General features: G+C 38.1%; 1 pseudogene; it reads left to right on the plus strand.

Moving 5' to 3' along the window:
- The first annotated feature begins 11,071 nt into the window (after positions 1-11,071).
- The window catches only part of LOC127453245 (eukaryotic translation initiation factor 3 subunit H-like), a 37,852-nt pseudogene continuing 34,166 nt past the window's right edge, over positions 11,072-14,757 (plus strand).

Genomic DNA, 14,757 nt, shown 5'->3' on the forward strand with positions numbered 1-14,757 from the left:
GTCTCCAAAAAACAATTCCATCTAGAGAGCAGCTCACGTTCTTCCATGCATCCGCGGGCTTGCGACAGACAAACATTCATCACATTATTGCACATTCAATACATCTCTGAAACGAACTCGGGTTCGGTTTAAAAGTTGTCTCTGCATATTAAGCTGGGATAGGAGAAAGTATTTTAACACAGAGAAAGTTACATACTTCAGCTTTAAATTTCATGGTATCTGGCTGTTTAAAGGTGTTCCCCATAACATGATAAATAGCCAGTGGCAGAGCTTGCTTTTTACATTAGTGCATGGTTTCCATTTAGTGATATTGGGAACCAGTTCCTAACATTATAGAAATGTTGATTTAGGTTTAATTTTTAATAGCCATTAACAAACATTCCCAGATATTACAGTGTGGTGTTTTTGTTACAACCTATAAAGAACGTGTTGTAATGGTTATATCTTTATAGCCATATATTTTCATAATGTTCCCAGAATGTTCCCTGGAACGAAAAATTGTTAGGTGTTAGGTGTAATCTCCAGAAATTAGTTAAACTCAGAATTTCGGGAAATGGCCTGAAATTGTCCATCAAATATTGATTTTTATTTTTCTATTTACATTTATCTAATTGTCCCTAAATAATATCACTAAATGTTATCACTGTATATTCCAAAGCCTTGTGTGCTAGTTGGCCATGGCCACAACACCCACTGAAGCTCCACTGTAGCATACAACACACTGGAAAGCGAGTACATGCTTTCAGGTTAAAGTTTTGTATAAGACTGGAGGGGCAGTGCTTACATGTTCATGGACACACTGTATGTTCAGCCTGTGATGATCAATGGCATTTGCTTTATTTCGTTTAAAGTGTTGGATATTGGCCTATTTAATTCCTCGTTAAAATACAGTAAATGACTGTCTCTATGTTTCTAAAAGTGCATGTGCGAGAGTGTGTCGTTTTGTCAAAGTGTGTGCATATCTATAAGACTGTGTGTGTATATGACTACAAAGTCTGGCTAATTCAGATGAGGGGCTGTGCCAGTTATCACACAGGAACACAGCCAGAGTGAGTGTATGCATGTTTTTGTTTCTGACTGTCTGTATTTTAATGAACTCTGCCTATCGCTGCAGTGCTGCACGCTACAGTAGCTCTTCACACAGGACAAGTGTGACATCAACCTCACCACCACCACCCTACAGATTACACACCACTCACACACATCCATATATTAACATTATCTTTGAAATATCACACAGCTCATACATGCATTAAACATACACACCCCAGAAATGAAAGCATCTGGCTCGTCAGCGCTGATTAAGGTTCAACTTTACCCGTACAACTGGAGATGTGCATGGTGATGTTCTCAAAAGCTGTACATGACGGTTAAAAGAGAAGTGGACAAATAGTGGTCAAATAAACACATAATATTACGTTACAAATACATACAGTGTAGAGGTCGACGATATATCGGATTTACTGATTAATCGGGGCCTATAGTTAAATTTTTTATCTCTCGGCTGTCTGAAAAAATCAACTCCGATAGTTTACGATAGTTATTTTTGGTTTCATTTCTCCATGGCTGGCGCTGGAGGGTTCAACAGTCTGAATTCCTTTTATCTACAGTATAACAGCGCCCTCTAGAGGTTAAATAAAAAACAATCACATTAGCTGTTTGAATGGTCAGAACAGTGTTCCAAAGTCAAGGATGTAAACTGCGTTCCATTCCACTTGTGAATTTGTGCATATTCGTTGAGTTTTAGTTTTTTTCTGGGATAGAGGTGCATCCAATTTGTTCCAGTCAGATTATAAACATGTGCGCTCCGAAGAGGTTTTGTGTGTGTGCGTTGTGGAAGTCAGGACCAGATCTGTAGGAATCCTCCGTAGAAACGTAGAATATTGCCCAGCAGATTTGAAGGTAATCACATTCCCGAAATGCAGGCAGAGACGAGGAATCCTCCATTGAAGATTTGTGAGCGCAGAGAACAATCGTACAGCAAGCTGGAAGGTAACCACACTCCCGACACATGGGCAGAGATGGGCAACCAAACAGATACACGAGACAGGACCAACTAGGCAGACAGAGTGAGGTAAATTACTTCACATCAGACAATGATCTAGCAAAGATACTGAGAACACGAAGGGTTTAAGTAGAGAGTGAATTAGAGGAGAACCAGGTGTTGCTAGCATGCTAATTAGTGCCATGATCAGTGTTCCCCTGGGAACAATCAATGTTCCCATGGAAACACTGATCATGCATGCCTGCTTCGCCTGCAAAACTTGAGGGAGAGAAAATAACAAAACACACAGAATAAACCTACAAACTCATCGGAACAAAAAACTGGTTTTATTTTAGAGACGTGAAAAACGGGGTGGATGCGTTTGAGGTATGGTGGTAATTTGAGACGGACCACCACCAGCCTAATGACCTTGGCGATGGGAAACGGCCCAATAAACTTGTCCCCTTACTTAAAGCAGTATGGGGATTTAAGCATTTTCATATGTTTCAGTGTGGGCAAGCAACTGTCACTTGGCATGTCACATACTGCACAATAGAGGGGGTATAGTGCAGGGGTGGGCAAAGTTTTTTGGTACAGGAGCTACATTGGGCTTTAAGTAGTACATGGGGGGCCACATTGTATTCCTTTTGAAATATAATGTTCTGCATAGATTTAGTTCTTGTATCTTTTAAGCCCAGAATTAATTGTGTTCTCATTCTGATGCATGATGCACAATTTTCTGAAGTGTATTTGTGACGATGGGAATATTCTGCCTTAAGTATTGCTCTATAAAAGTTTTTACTTTTATATCAGGCATTAGAAAAACTTGAAAAAGGCTGAGCATAATTATAAATTATTTTATCATCTCTACTTCCCTGGTAATTTATTTTTCAAATTAACACACTCTTTACATCAGGGATTGGTATCATTAAAAAATGTACAATATTATTACATATTATTATTAAAAATGTCGCTGGTTTATTGTAATACATTAATACATTAAAAGCTACTTAAGTTATCCAGCCAAGAGCAGTGAGTGGTTTTCTCATTTTCTTGTTATTGTTGTTTGATTAATGACATACTAGACAGCAGCAGGTCTATTAGCTTACATTCACACTTCAAGTTCGACATTTTGATACAAATTTGCATTTTGTCCCACTGTTTACGTTCACTTTAGACATAACTGAATGTTAAGGGCAGTTTGTCAGAATTATGAAGTGCATTTGACCCAGTATTGCATATTACGCAGTCTGCATTGGGCACCAACTCCCTAGGGAAACACCATCTTACCCGAGGGAGGCACCAGAAACTCCACCGCGATTTTATTTGATGGAAGTCATGAGACTCTCCATAGCCAATCGTGTTGATAGATAAAAATAAAATCAGGACAGGGGTGTAGCGAACACAGATGGAGGGAAAATAACGGAGTGTAAGTGCAGTTACAGCCCTTAAAATGTACTTAAGTAAAAGTATACAATTTTTAAACTACTCAAAGTACAAAACTACTCGGTTACAGTGACAAGTATTTGTAATTCATTACTTTACACCCCTGCCTGCAACCAACTAGCAAATACGTTTGAGTATGTGATGTAAGTAAAGCCTGTTTGCTATTTTAAAAATAAAAAAGATGCATAACTGTCATTAAAATAATGTCACAATGGAAAAAAGACTTAATGGCCCTAAAAATATGCTTCATTTTCTATATCCAAAATATAATTTCTCTTTTTTCTTACAGTTTTAGTAGGCCTGTCAAGATTATTATGTTATCGACTTATCGTACGATATATGGACCTGACCTCGATCATTTTTGCTGACCTCGATATTGTCCATTGTGTTTACATGTGTGTTTGTTTACATAAGAATGAATGTCACCAACATTTTAGCCAGTCGCGCTGCTTCTGTCCACTTGTCTGCTCTCTGTGTCGGAGGCGGGACTCAGGCAGCTCCTCCATACACACAGAGCGGACAGCGACAGGTGAAGACACATTACTCAGGTTAATAGGTGTTTTAATAGGCGTTTTTCCCGATGACTGCATAATTCCAGCCAGAAATTTGGAAGAATAAGTGGACTTGGTTTCAAAGCTGCATTCCACAGCTCCGGTGTGGGAACATTTTGGCTTTAAGCCGAATGAGAGAGGAGAGCCCATTAACGTGAACGAGCCGGTATGTAGACTTTGTTTAAATACAGTGGCAACTGTAGCAAATTAGCTCAAAAGGGAAATATGAATGTGAATGAAACCGGAACAGAACAGGGGAATGAAGCTATGAAAAGAGTCATTTAACCATCTGAAAGAACCATCAGTTTCTTACTTCAAAGCACCTTTGTTAACAAAGGGGTTCACAGCTTATACTAAACCTCTGTTTAGTTAGTTAATTGTATGATACTTGCAATGCCTTGGCTGTTGAGAGAGTGCCTGGATGCAGTCTCAGGAGAAAGACTTGATGGTTCCTTGAGTCGATGGTGTTGAAGTTGCAATCAATTTCTTTCGCGTTGAATGAAGAAATGATGATGAACTTGCGGAGTTAGTTTGACTCTGTTATGGGCGAGGAAGTTACACATGGCTTGATGTGTTGAGGCCTGCCGGCCCGCGACCTCACGTTCGGACTGGGTGTTTCCGGTCCCACACGAACAGCAACCAGGAGAAGAAGGAAGAGCGAGGGAGGTCACTCCGACAGTGACCTTTAACTTCTGAGGGAGGTCACTCCTCTCAAGTTTGGCTTGACCAATGAGAAAGGTGCGATTTTTCCAGCAAGAAAAGTTCCTTTGTTTGGAAGCTGACTCATTTGCATGATTGGAGTAAGCTGGCAGTTTGTGCCCCTTTATGCTCTGATTAATATAACAAGCATACAATGCATGCTATAAGGAGGTGATATACACCAATGTGCAGGGCATAACACAAGGATTAATTTGACAGGAAACATGATACCAATAATTTTACATTATCTAGTGGTTCTGTCATAAAGCATGCATAAAACGGTATACAGTACAAAAGACACTATACGAGACAGTAATAATCATACACACAGTGTCTTGGGGATATACATGTTCATTTAAAGAAGAACAGTTTGTCTATAAATTAATGAAGAAAAGTCTGTTTTATGGGCTTTATGTGTCTTTCCTGTGGGGGAATGGAGTGAGTTATTCTCCCCACATTCCTTGCTTTTGCATGTGGCTACCTTCCCCCACCTGGAATGTCTCTGAGGTCTACTAGTTGCTGGACCAGTGTCAGCAAGGGGGAGTAAAAGCTGATAATGATCAGTGGGAGAGCAGACATCTCGGAGTCTGCTTGGGCCTACTTGGACCTTTGCTTGTTACGGTCTTGTGACGTCTGTTGGATTATTCATTAAATAATGAATAATTGTGTGTCTGATTGGTCCAGATGCTACACAACGAAAAGTGGCAATACAACTAACCTAAAAGCTCATCTAAAACATAACCATCCCATCCTGTTCTACTTGTTACTTATATCTAACTTATAGCTAATATGTTGTTACTTTGCACTTTTTGTTAACAAAGGTCCTAACCATTGAGAAACTGGATTGGCAGTATATTGCCTGTTAAGGAATGAATGACTCTCTATACCCCTGTGCCAAATGTTTAATATTTAGTGCAATTTTTGTTAATGGAGCCCGAGAGTCCATTTTATTTATTGTTTTGGTTGTGTGTGTGGGGTTTTTTTTTGTTTGTTTTTTTATCCCCTTTTCTCCTCAATTTTGGAATGCCCACTACTTCCTCATGGTGGTGCGGTTGCTCACCTCAATCCAGGTGGCGGAGGACAATTCTCAGTTGCCTCTGCTTCTGAGACCATCAATCCACACATCTTATCAGGTGGCTTGCTGTGCATGACACCGCGGAGACTCCCAGCACGTGGAGGCTCATGCTACTCTCCACAGTCCACGCACAACTTACCACGCGCCCCATTGAGAACGAGAACCACTTAATCGCAACCACGAGGAGGTTACCCCATGTGACTCTACCCTCCCTAGCAACCGGGCCAATTTGGTTGCTTAGAAGACCTGGCTGGAGTCACTCAGCACACCCTGGATTTGAACTCGCAACTCCAGGGGTGGTAGTCAGCGTCAATACACGCTGAGCTACCCAGGCCCCTGGTTGTGTGGTTTTATATTATTTATGTTTTATTTATTTAGGATATAATTTTTTTTTTTTTTTTTTTTTTTTGACATTCCAATCCCAATGTCTGAATATTCTTAAGAATTAAAAGTCCATTGCTCTTTGAATGGGTGTACTTGCATTATTATGCTATTATATTATAATTATATCAGTGGCATAAAATGGTCTTAAAATGACAATAATATGGTTTATCGCAATTATTTCTAGGAAAATATATCATCCAACAAAAGTAGTTATCATGACAGGACTAGGTTTTAGAGTAAAATAGGATCAGGACATTTTCTTGACAGGTTTTGTGAGAATCACTCAACTGCCTTTTGGTTTGTAATGTCCACTTTTTACAATTTAGTCAATTCTTAATGGATGAAATTAAGTTGCGTCCTAAATGTTTTTTCTCGATGAGTAGCGTGTTTTACTCAGAAATACGTCCGATTATGGCAGTAAAATGGGTTGCAAAGTACTTTTCACATTAACTTTGAAGGGAAGTCTATTTTTTGCTTTATTGTGATTGCAAATCAGGGTTTGTTTGGGTTTGAACATTTTGGCACATATGTTTTCCCACATGAGATTGATTGCCGAAGTAGGTACACATCAAACATGTCCATCTCCTGAGGGAAATATTAAGGTCAAAGGAGTCTAATCTGATTTGTTTTTACTAAGCCAAGACCAATTTTAGAGTTGTGTTTGCCCTTTGTCACACACAAGTTCTGATAGAGGCCTAATCCCCTTGATATTTGTGGAGATTTTGTTTGTCTGGTGAAATATTATGTCTGTGGAGGGTTTATTTCTCTTGTTGTCTGATTTGCAGACACTTGTTGTTGGTTATGACATTGCATGACAGAGTGCTGGTCAAGACGACATCGAATACACCTGTTGGAGTGTCTTGCTAAATCATATAGATCTGGTCTGTACTAGGGATGTGCACGAGTAATCGTTCTGCACCAGCTACTCGAGTATTAAAAACACATCTCGAATATTGAAAATTAATTTTTCAGCATTTGCCTGCTGTGAGCAGTGCTGAATTACACTGTTCAAAGAAACCAATATTGATGGTATTAGTTTAACGCACGTATATAAACTATTGAGTCTACGTAAAGGCTATGACATTTTTTTTCTATTTGCCGGTGATCAGAGATTAAACACACATACACACATACTGATCTGATAAGCTTCAGTTTCTTGTACCGCTTCATTTATTGCCCTCATAAAAGTAGATATTCGTCTGTTGATTTTCATGACTCTACTAATACAAATAGAGTACAATTTAATGAGAATCAAAATAATAAAAGTAATGCCATACTTGGCTTTACAATTGAGCACAGACACCATGATTTCTCCTTCTCTCATCCAAAACCTCTACGACACTTATCCACAGCACCCCCAGTGGACTTGACTGTAACTGCGATATCTGGTAAAGAGATTCAGTTGCAAAGTACAGTATAATTCAGCGCAGGAAAATGTGCAAAGGAAAATCAATTTGCGATATTGAAGTAGTGTATTTTAGTCAAGTAACTGGTGCAGAACGAGTACTCAATTACTCTTGCATGTCCTTAACGGAAATTCATAACACAACGCAAAGCAGCAACTTTCTTTCAGGACAGTTACTCAGTATGTTTACATGCACTTTTAAAAAAATAAATTCAGTCAGACTGAAACAGTAATTAAAATGTCATGTAAACAGTCTGATTTTTGCAAAGTTGGACTAACAGACCTAGATAATGTGATTGTAGTTTTCTTCCAGGATAACCTTGTACATGGCTTGATCATCACCGATCCTCCACCTGGTCGTCTAAAGGTTACATGGAGACCTGGAGTGGCCTTTAAGCCACAGTGTCTCACACCCACTGTGCAATTTGGTGAAGGATCAGTGATGATCTGAGGGTGCTTCAGCATGGCTGGAATCGGGCAGATTCGTCTTTGTGAAGGACGCATGAATCAAGCCACATACAAGGTTATCCTAGAAGAAAATTTGCTTCCTTCTGCTCTGACAATGTTCCCCAACTCTGAGGATTGTTTTTTTTTTCAGCAGGACAATGTTCCATGCCACACAGCCAGGTCAATCAAGGTGTGGATGGAGAACCACTGGATCAAAACCCTGTGATGGCCAGCCCAATCTCCAGACCTGAACCCAATTGAAAACCCCTGGAATGTGATCAAGAGGAAGATGGATGCTTGAATTTTTGAGCCAGGAGTGGCATAAAGTCTCCCAACATCAATGTGAAAGACTGGTAGTAAGCATGCCAAGACGCATGAAAACTGTGATTGAAAATCAGGGTTATTTCACCAAATATTGATTTCTGAACTCTTCTTAAGTTAAAACATTAGTATTGTGTTGTTTAAAAATTAATATGAACTTGTTTTCTTTGCATTATTCGAGGTCTGAAAACACTGCATCTTTTTTGTTATTTTGACCAGTTGTCATTTTCTGCAAATAAATGCTCTAAAGTCTAAATGACAATATTTTTATTTGGAATTTGGGAGAAATCTTGTCAGAACTTTAAAGAATAAAACAAAAATGTTCATTTTACTCAAGTACATACCTATGAATAGGAAATCCAGAGAAACTAATAATTTTGAAGTGGTCTCTTAATTTCTTCAGAGCTGTATATACAGTATATATATATATATATATATATATATATATATATATATATATATAGACGTGATCATGATAAGTAGCAATGTTCGATTTGTGAATGAATCACCGTTCAGAGCGCAGGGTCAGCCATGATATGGCGCCCCTGGTCAGTAACCCAGAGTCTTAACCGCTGAGCCACCACTGCCCTGGTTGATTATCAGTGAATAAAGACATACATTTCGCTTTGTTCCTCACATAAAGCTATCATATGATGGTAGGGGGCATGAATGTGGTGCTCGAGCCATAGGGACTACTTCTATTGTGCTTTTTTGTCATTTTTTGGAGCTTGACTGTCCTCATTCACTTTCACTCTATAGAAAAAGGCAGCCAGGATTTTCTACAAAAAATTCACCTTTTGTGTTTCACGAAAGAAAAAGTCATACTGATTTGGAATGTAATGCAGGTGAATAAATAATGACAGAATTTTTATTTTTGAGTGAAGGATCCCTTTAACTGTTCCAAGTCGATATGTGGCGGTCTCCCAGTAGGGTTTATTTATAAGCAGGTGTGTTGGAGTTCTCTGCGAGAGGAGTCGAGTTGAGGTGTGGAGTCTTGACTTCGTTTGTTCACGCTGATTTATCTCGTTCTCCCCTCACCTGTAGATGTGACGCTACCACTCCACTCGGGGAAAATGAGCTGTCCCAGTGTGAATCGTCATTAAAGTTCACTGCTGTCCCCCTCTGCTCTCTGCATTCTGACGCGCTAACATCTCACCTCATAATCTGCTGCCCCTTTCCTCTCTCTTTACCTGTCTGACTGTGCCAGATCACTCGAGTAAACATGCCAAGGCCTGAATTTTATACAGGAAGTGGAAATCAAATTTGTATTGAGACTTAACAGAGTAGGACGTAGAATCCTATTTACTCCAGAGGAGGTTTGCTGTGGTTTATCATTCATTGTGTTTGCTAAGGCAAGTGTCACTATTATTATTGCTCATAGTTTAAGTTAGGGATTTAAACAAACCCTTTTCCCTAAATATTAAAAGTGATTTAATTTTTTCCAATGTTAAAATTATTTCTCATATCCCAGCTCAATATGTATTGTAGAGACAACTGCAAGGAAGCCATTGATAGGTTAGTTTAGCCGAAGAGTGTAAACACTGTGATGTTTGTTTGAGCAGGCAGACATGTCAACTTCTAGCTCAACCAATGGCGTGAGGTTGGGGCGGGACTATCTGTTTGGCCAACCAAAGGTAAACAGGGAAGTGTTTGTGAAACCTGTTTGAAATGTCAGTATTTTTGATGTTACGTTTGATACTGTTAGTGCTGAAATTGCACATTTTGAACTTTTGTTGAACCCAAAACCTGCCTTTTGAATGAAAATATTTTTTCCACTAATTTTAGGCACAATATGAAGCAGGATTATAAAATGGCGTCGGCAGCAACAATATGATAAAAGACACCAATGATTAATAAATAGTGACATATATTAAAAGATTTATTACGTTATTAATATTAATAATAATCCTTCAAGTTACATAGGTATTTAAACGAACTGTAGGGCTTTTAAGGTTAACAAGTTTTTGTTTGTAAAATTTTAAACTGTAGGCCAATAGATATATTTTATTATTTATTCACCTTATTTTGTCATCAGATCACTGTTTGCTTAGGAATTGTGCTTTATAATTAATATATTATATATAATAATATCAATTTACTAAGAGGTACAAAGTCAGTTATATTGTTGTAATAATTTCCTTTGAACATTGATTGGATGTGTTGAACAGACAAATTTTAAATAAAATAAAAAGATTTAATAAATATAACGGCGATTCATGGGAAGAAAGGTTATATTGCATTTCTAAATTATTTTTGCACTTCAGTTTTTGCAGTTCTAAACAAAAGAACACACATTTACATATTATGATAGAACATTAAAATTCAAATGCACACTGACATGCTTGACTTTTTCGTATTTCATTTATTTGGTAGGTATTTATTTAAATATATTATATATATAAATATTTAAATAATAGTAGGATGGAGAAGATGCATCTATTCCATCACATCCCATTCAAAATTCCCCTTTTAGTGTTCTTCTTACTATCCATTTGGTCAAATGAATGTGCGCTAGCATCTGGACTTTTTCAGGGCACTCAAGTTGAATCTCCCCAAACCATCGAGTTTTTCCCAGCACTTCACTCCTACACACTCCCATGCGGCACCAGCTGCGAACCTTTTGTTTAATGAACGGCCCTGGAGATGTCAAACTTTCTGTGCCCATTACAGTCATTCCTTATAGAGTAAAAATAGAAACTCACACGCCTCTCTCTCTCACTCACTCTCTCTCTTTCCCTCTCTCTCTCTCTCTCTTTCAGTTCAATATCAAATGGAGATGATGAGGAGTCTTCGACATGTAAACATTGATCATCTCCATGTCGGCTGGTATTAGTCCACATATTTCGGCTCTTTTGTGAGTTGAGCCCTGCTGGATTCCCAGTTCAGCTACCAGCATGCCATTGAGTAGTCTGTCGTGCTCATTTATGTTGAATATAATTGATTAATAATTCCACCTTTACAGCGAGCTCACAGGCTATGGAATCAGTAGAAATGCATCTAGGATTTTATCATGTTGCCTCAAAACTCATATGACTTTCTTCTGCGAAACATAAAAAAAAGATATTTAGAAGGATGTGTGGTGTGTTTTTGTTCATAAAATGTAAGTTAATGGGGTAACAAGGTGGTAAGGATTTAAATTTTAGTCGGTTTTTCACCTAAAGCAATTGTATTTCTTAATAAGACATGGATTAAACCACTCAAGTCCTTTATGTCCTTTTTGGAGCTTGAATGTTTTGGACCCCATTGACTTGCGTTGTATAAAAATAAAAACCATCACACTTCAAAATATTTAGGGTCCAATCACTGAAAGTTTCTTCTACAGTCACCAAACTTCATGTATTGTTCTTATCAAGCCAGACAACTTTCAAAATTACAGTCATTAGCTCCGCCCAACAGGAAGGCGGCCATTTTGGATTGAATGTGCATTTTTTGAAAATTGCAGGCCCTGAACTTTTGAATACTCCTCCTAGGGGATTCATGTGATTGTCACCAAATTTAGGCAATATTATGCCAATACATTGAAGATGCTAAATTGCAAACAGATTTTTGCTATATCAAATGGTGTTGCCATGGCGAGGCAATAAATTAAGGGCAAAAATGTGAAACAGGAAGTTCCTTATATCTTCTGTGTGCATTGTATGATTTTGATGAAAATTCAGCTGTATGTTTGGTAATGAGGGCTGATCACATTGATGTGGCTATTATGGGTCACAGTCATAGTGCCACCAACTGGCAGCAGGAAGTATGGCTCTTTAACAGACTTTGAAATAGCCCTCTTGTGTTTACATTAATTGATTCAAAATTATTTAGAATAATGTCAAGACACTGCTAAGTAAAATTTTAAAGGAATATTTGATATCTTAAATACTGTTGCCATGGCAACACATTAATTGTTATTATTCCTTTCTTCCTATATGTGGGTGTTTTTGAGGCACTTGGCATGCTTAAAATGTAATGAAGTTTTGCACACACATCAGAGTTGTTGGCCATTAGGTCTGGGCAAACGTTCATGCATGGGCGTGTGGGGGGAGGCTCTGTAGCACCCTTTTAAAATGGGTGTGTAAGACGGCCTCTGTAGCACCCCCATTTTCACCTGCAGTCACCGAAATTGGTACATAAATAGTTCTCATAAAGCCGGACAACTGTCATAATTATAGTCATTAGATCTGCCCAACAGGAAGTCAGCTATTTTAGATTTTTTTGAATATTGCAGTCTCTGAACTTTTAAATACTTCTCCTAGGTGATTCATGAGACCGATTTTATGTTGGGATGCACCAATGCATTGGCCGCTGATATTTATCGGCCAGTTATTGACCTGATTAAAACCAGCAGCATACTGGTTATAAGCATGAAAACAGCGATATGAAAAACTAACGGTTTATTTATAATTATTTATCAACACACTTTGTTAAATTCTGTGAATTCAAATGCACATTCCAGAAATAATGATGAAAAATGTAAAAGGGTTGGCACTCCTAAAAACATGTAATATTTCATTTTTATTCTTTCTCGTTCTCACATTAATGAGGACAAACCGGCTTTCCAGACAGTTGTGAAAGTGGCACTTACCTATACATGATGAGGGAAACCATCCAAAACGCTTTGACTCACTTTGACTACTGAGACAATGTTATGATATCCATTAGTGATTGTTACGGGTAAGGATGGGCAAGGAGGAGGCAGGACAGTCAACATAACTTTAATGACATAAAAGAACTGAACATAATAGGGATGCACCATATCGACTCCGATACTGAAGCTTTTAGACTGATCGGGTATCGGTCTGACGAGCCCGATCCAAATCCGATGCTGTGTGTTAGTCATGTTCGTTACTGTCAAGCTCAAAAAATGACATAAAAGAACCATAAAAGTAGTTTATATGACTCGTGCATTTTATTCAAAGCCACTTGAAGACGTGCGATAGCTCTGTGAATCACAAAAGGCTGTTTAATAAGTAAATATATAAAATGCACACGCAGCTCCAGCGCGTCAGTGAATGGCGCTGCTCTGTTTGCACACGCGCAGCTATTTTTAGCCTTCACGCAGTGTGCAATATTTGAGCACTACTCATGAACGACATCTCAGATGTAGATGCTCAATAGTTCGTTTCACTTATGATATGCATTTAGAATGGCACTGGAGGTGCATTTTACCAGAATTTGAATAAGAAGCGAATTAAACTACTGTGAACTTGCCTACAAGCAGACACACTTACAGGACTTCTTGGAGAGTTCAGAATGTCAAAGCGTGAGGGTTTAAAAGTTAAATGTGCACGATTGAGATATATTACTATATATTACTATTATAATATATTATTATTTGTTTACAAATGATAATAATATTTAAGTTGAATGGGTTCCAAAAAATAACTGTGAATGAAAAGTGAGTTGATATCTTACAACTAAACTGAACAAAAAAGAGATCTGAATCCTACATTCCAGGTACAAGTTGAAAAAAAGCCATGCCCTCCTCCTCGTCACAGTGATGTTAAACGTACTGGTACAAATTTGACCTGTTTGAGGAAAAAAATAATGCACAGTCAATCAAATTAAAATCACAACATGTCCTAGTGTGATTATTAAACCGCGAAAGGAAGCAATCTTAGTCTGCATGAGCTGTGTGCTGTAAAGTGAATGTGTGAAGCAGACCGCTCATAACTCCAAACTCCACAGAATCATGAGCGCTGTGTGTTAAGATGATAGAGCAGAGCACTAATGCACTGTGAAGCGCTGCATATGTAGACTATATATTTACTGTATATTTTACACACACACACACACACACACACACAAATTAACTTGTAAAATGACAACATTATGTACTCTATATTGCCGTATGACATTATATTTCTATATTACTCTATGTAGCTATATTTGTTGTTAGGATTGGTGATGCGTACTGAAAAATTATAATTTGCAGGGTCAAATACACTAAGAAGTGGTCCAGGAACTATTACCACTGTGCCCTTGTTGTGAACTATGCATCTAACCTCAGGTTGCTCTACTGTCCCTGTAATGGGTGTAATGTCAGGCACTTTGGATATAAACATTGGCTGAATGACAACTTTCTGTACTTGCATACTTCACATAAATATGAATGTGAACATATATTTAATATCATAACTAATGAAAACTTAATACAATCAATGTATTACAAAATTAATACCAGTGTTAATTGCATTTAATTCCATAGGAAACATATGGGTCATACAGGACGCACATATACATTCTAGGGGTAGTGGTGCGGGCCATGACATCTGTTGCAGGGCTCCCTGTTCTTCTATTGTAATCTTTTCTATTTGCAAAAGTAATGTTTGGGAGTCTAACATTTATATTTCCTGTTGACACACTAAAGCTGAAGATATAAATAACCATCTTACGACAAATGCTTTTGTGAATCATCTTATGTGCCTAAGACTTTTGCACAGTACTGTATGTGTTCTAG

Source organism: Myxocyprinus asiaticus, chromosome 15, assembly GCF_019703515.2.
Source record: "Myxocyprinus asiaticus isolate MX2 ecotype Aquarium Trade chromosome 15, UBuf_Myxa_2, whole genome shotgun sequence".
In the NCBI taxonomy this organism is placed as follows: domain Eukaryota; kingdom Metazoa; phylum Chordata; class Actinopteri; order Cypriniformes; family Catostomidae; genus Myxocyprinus; species Myxocyprinus asiaticus.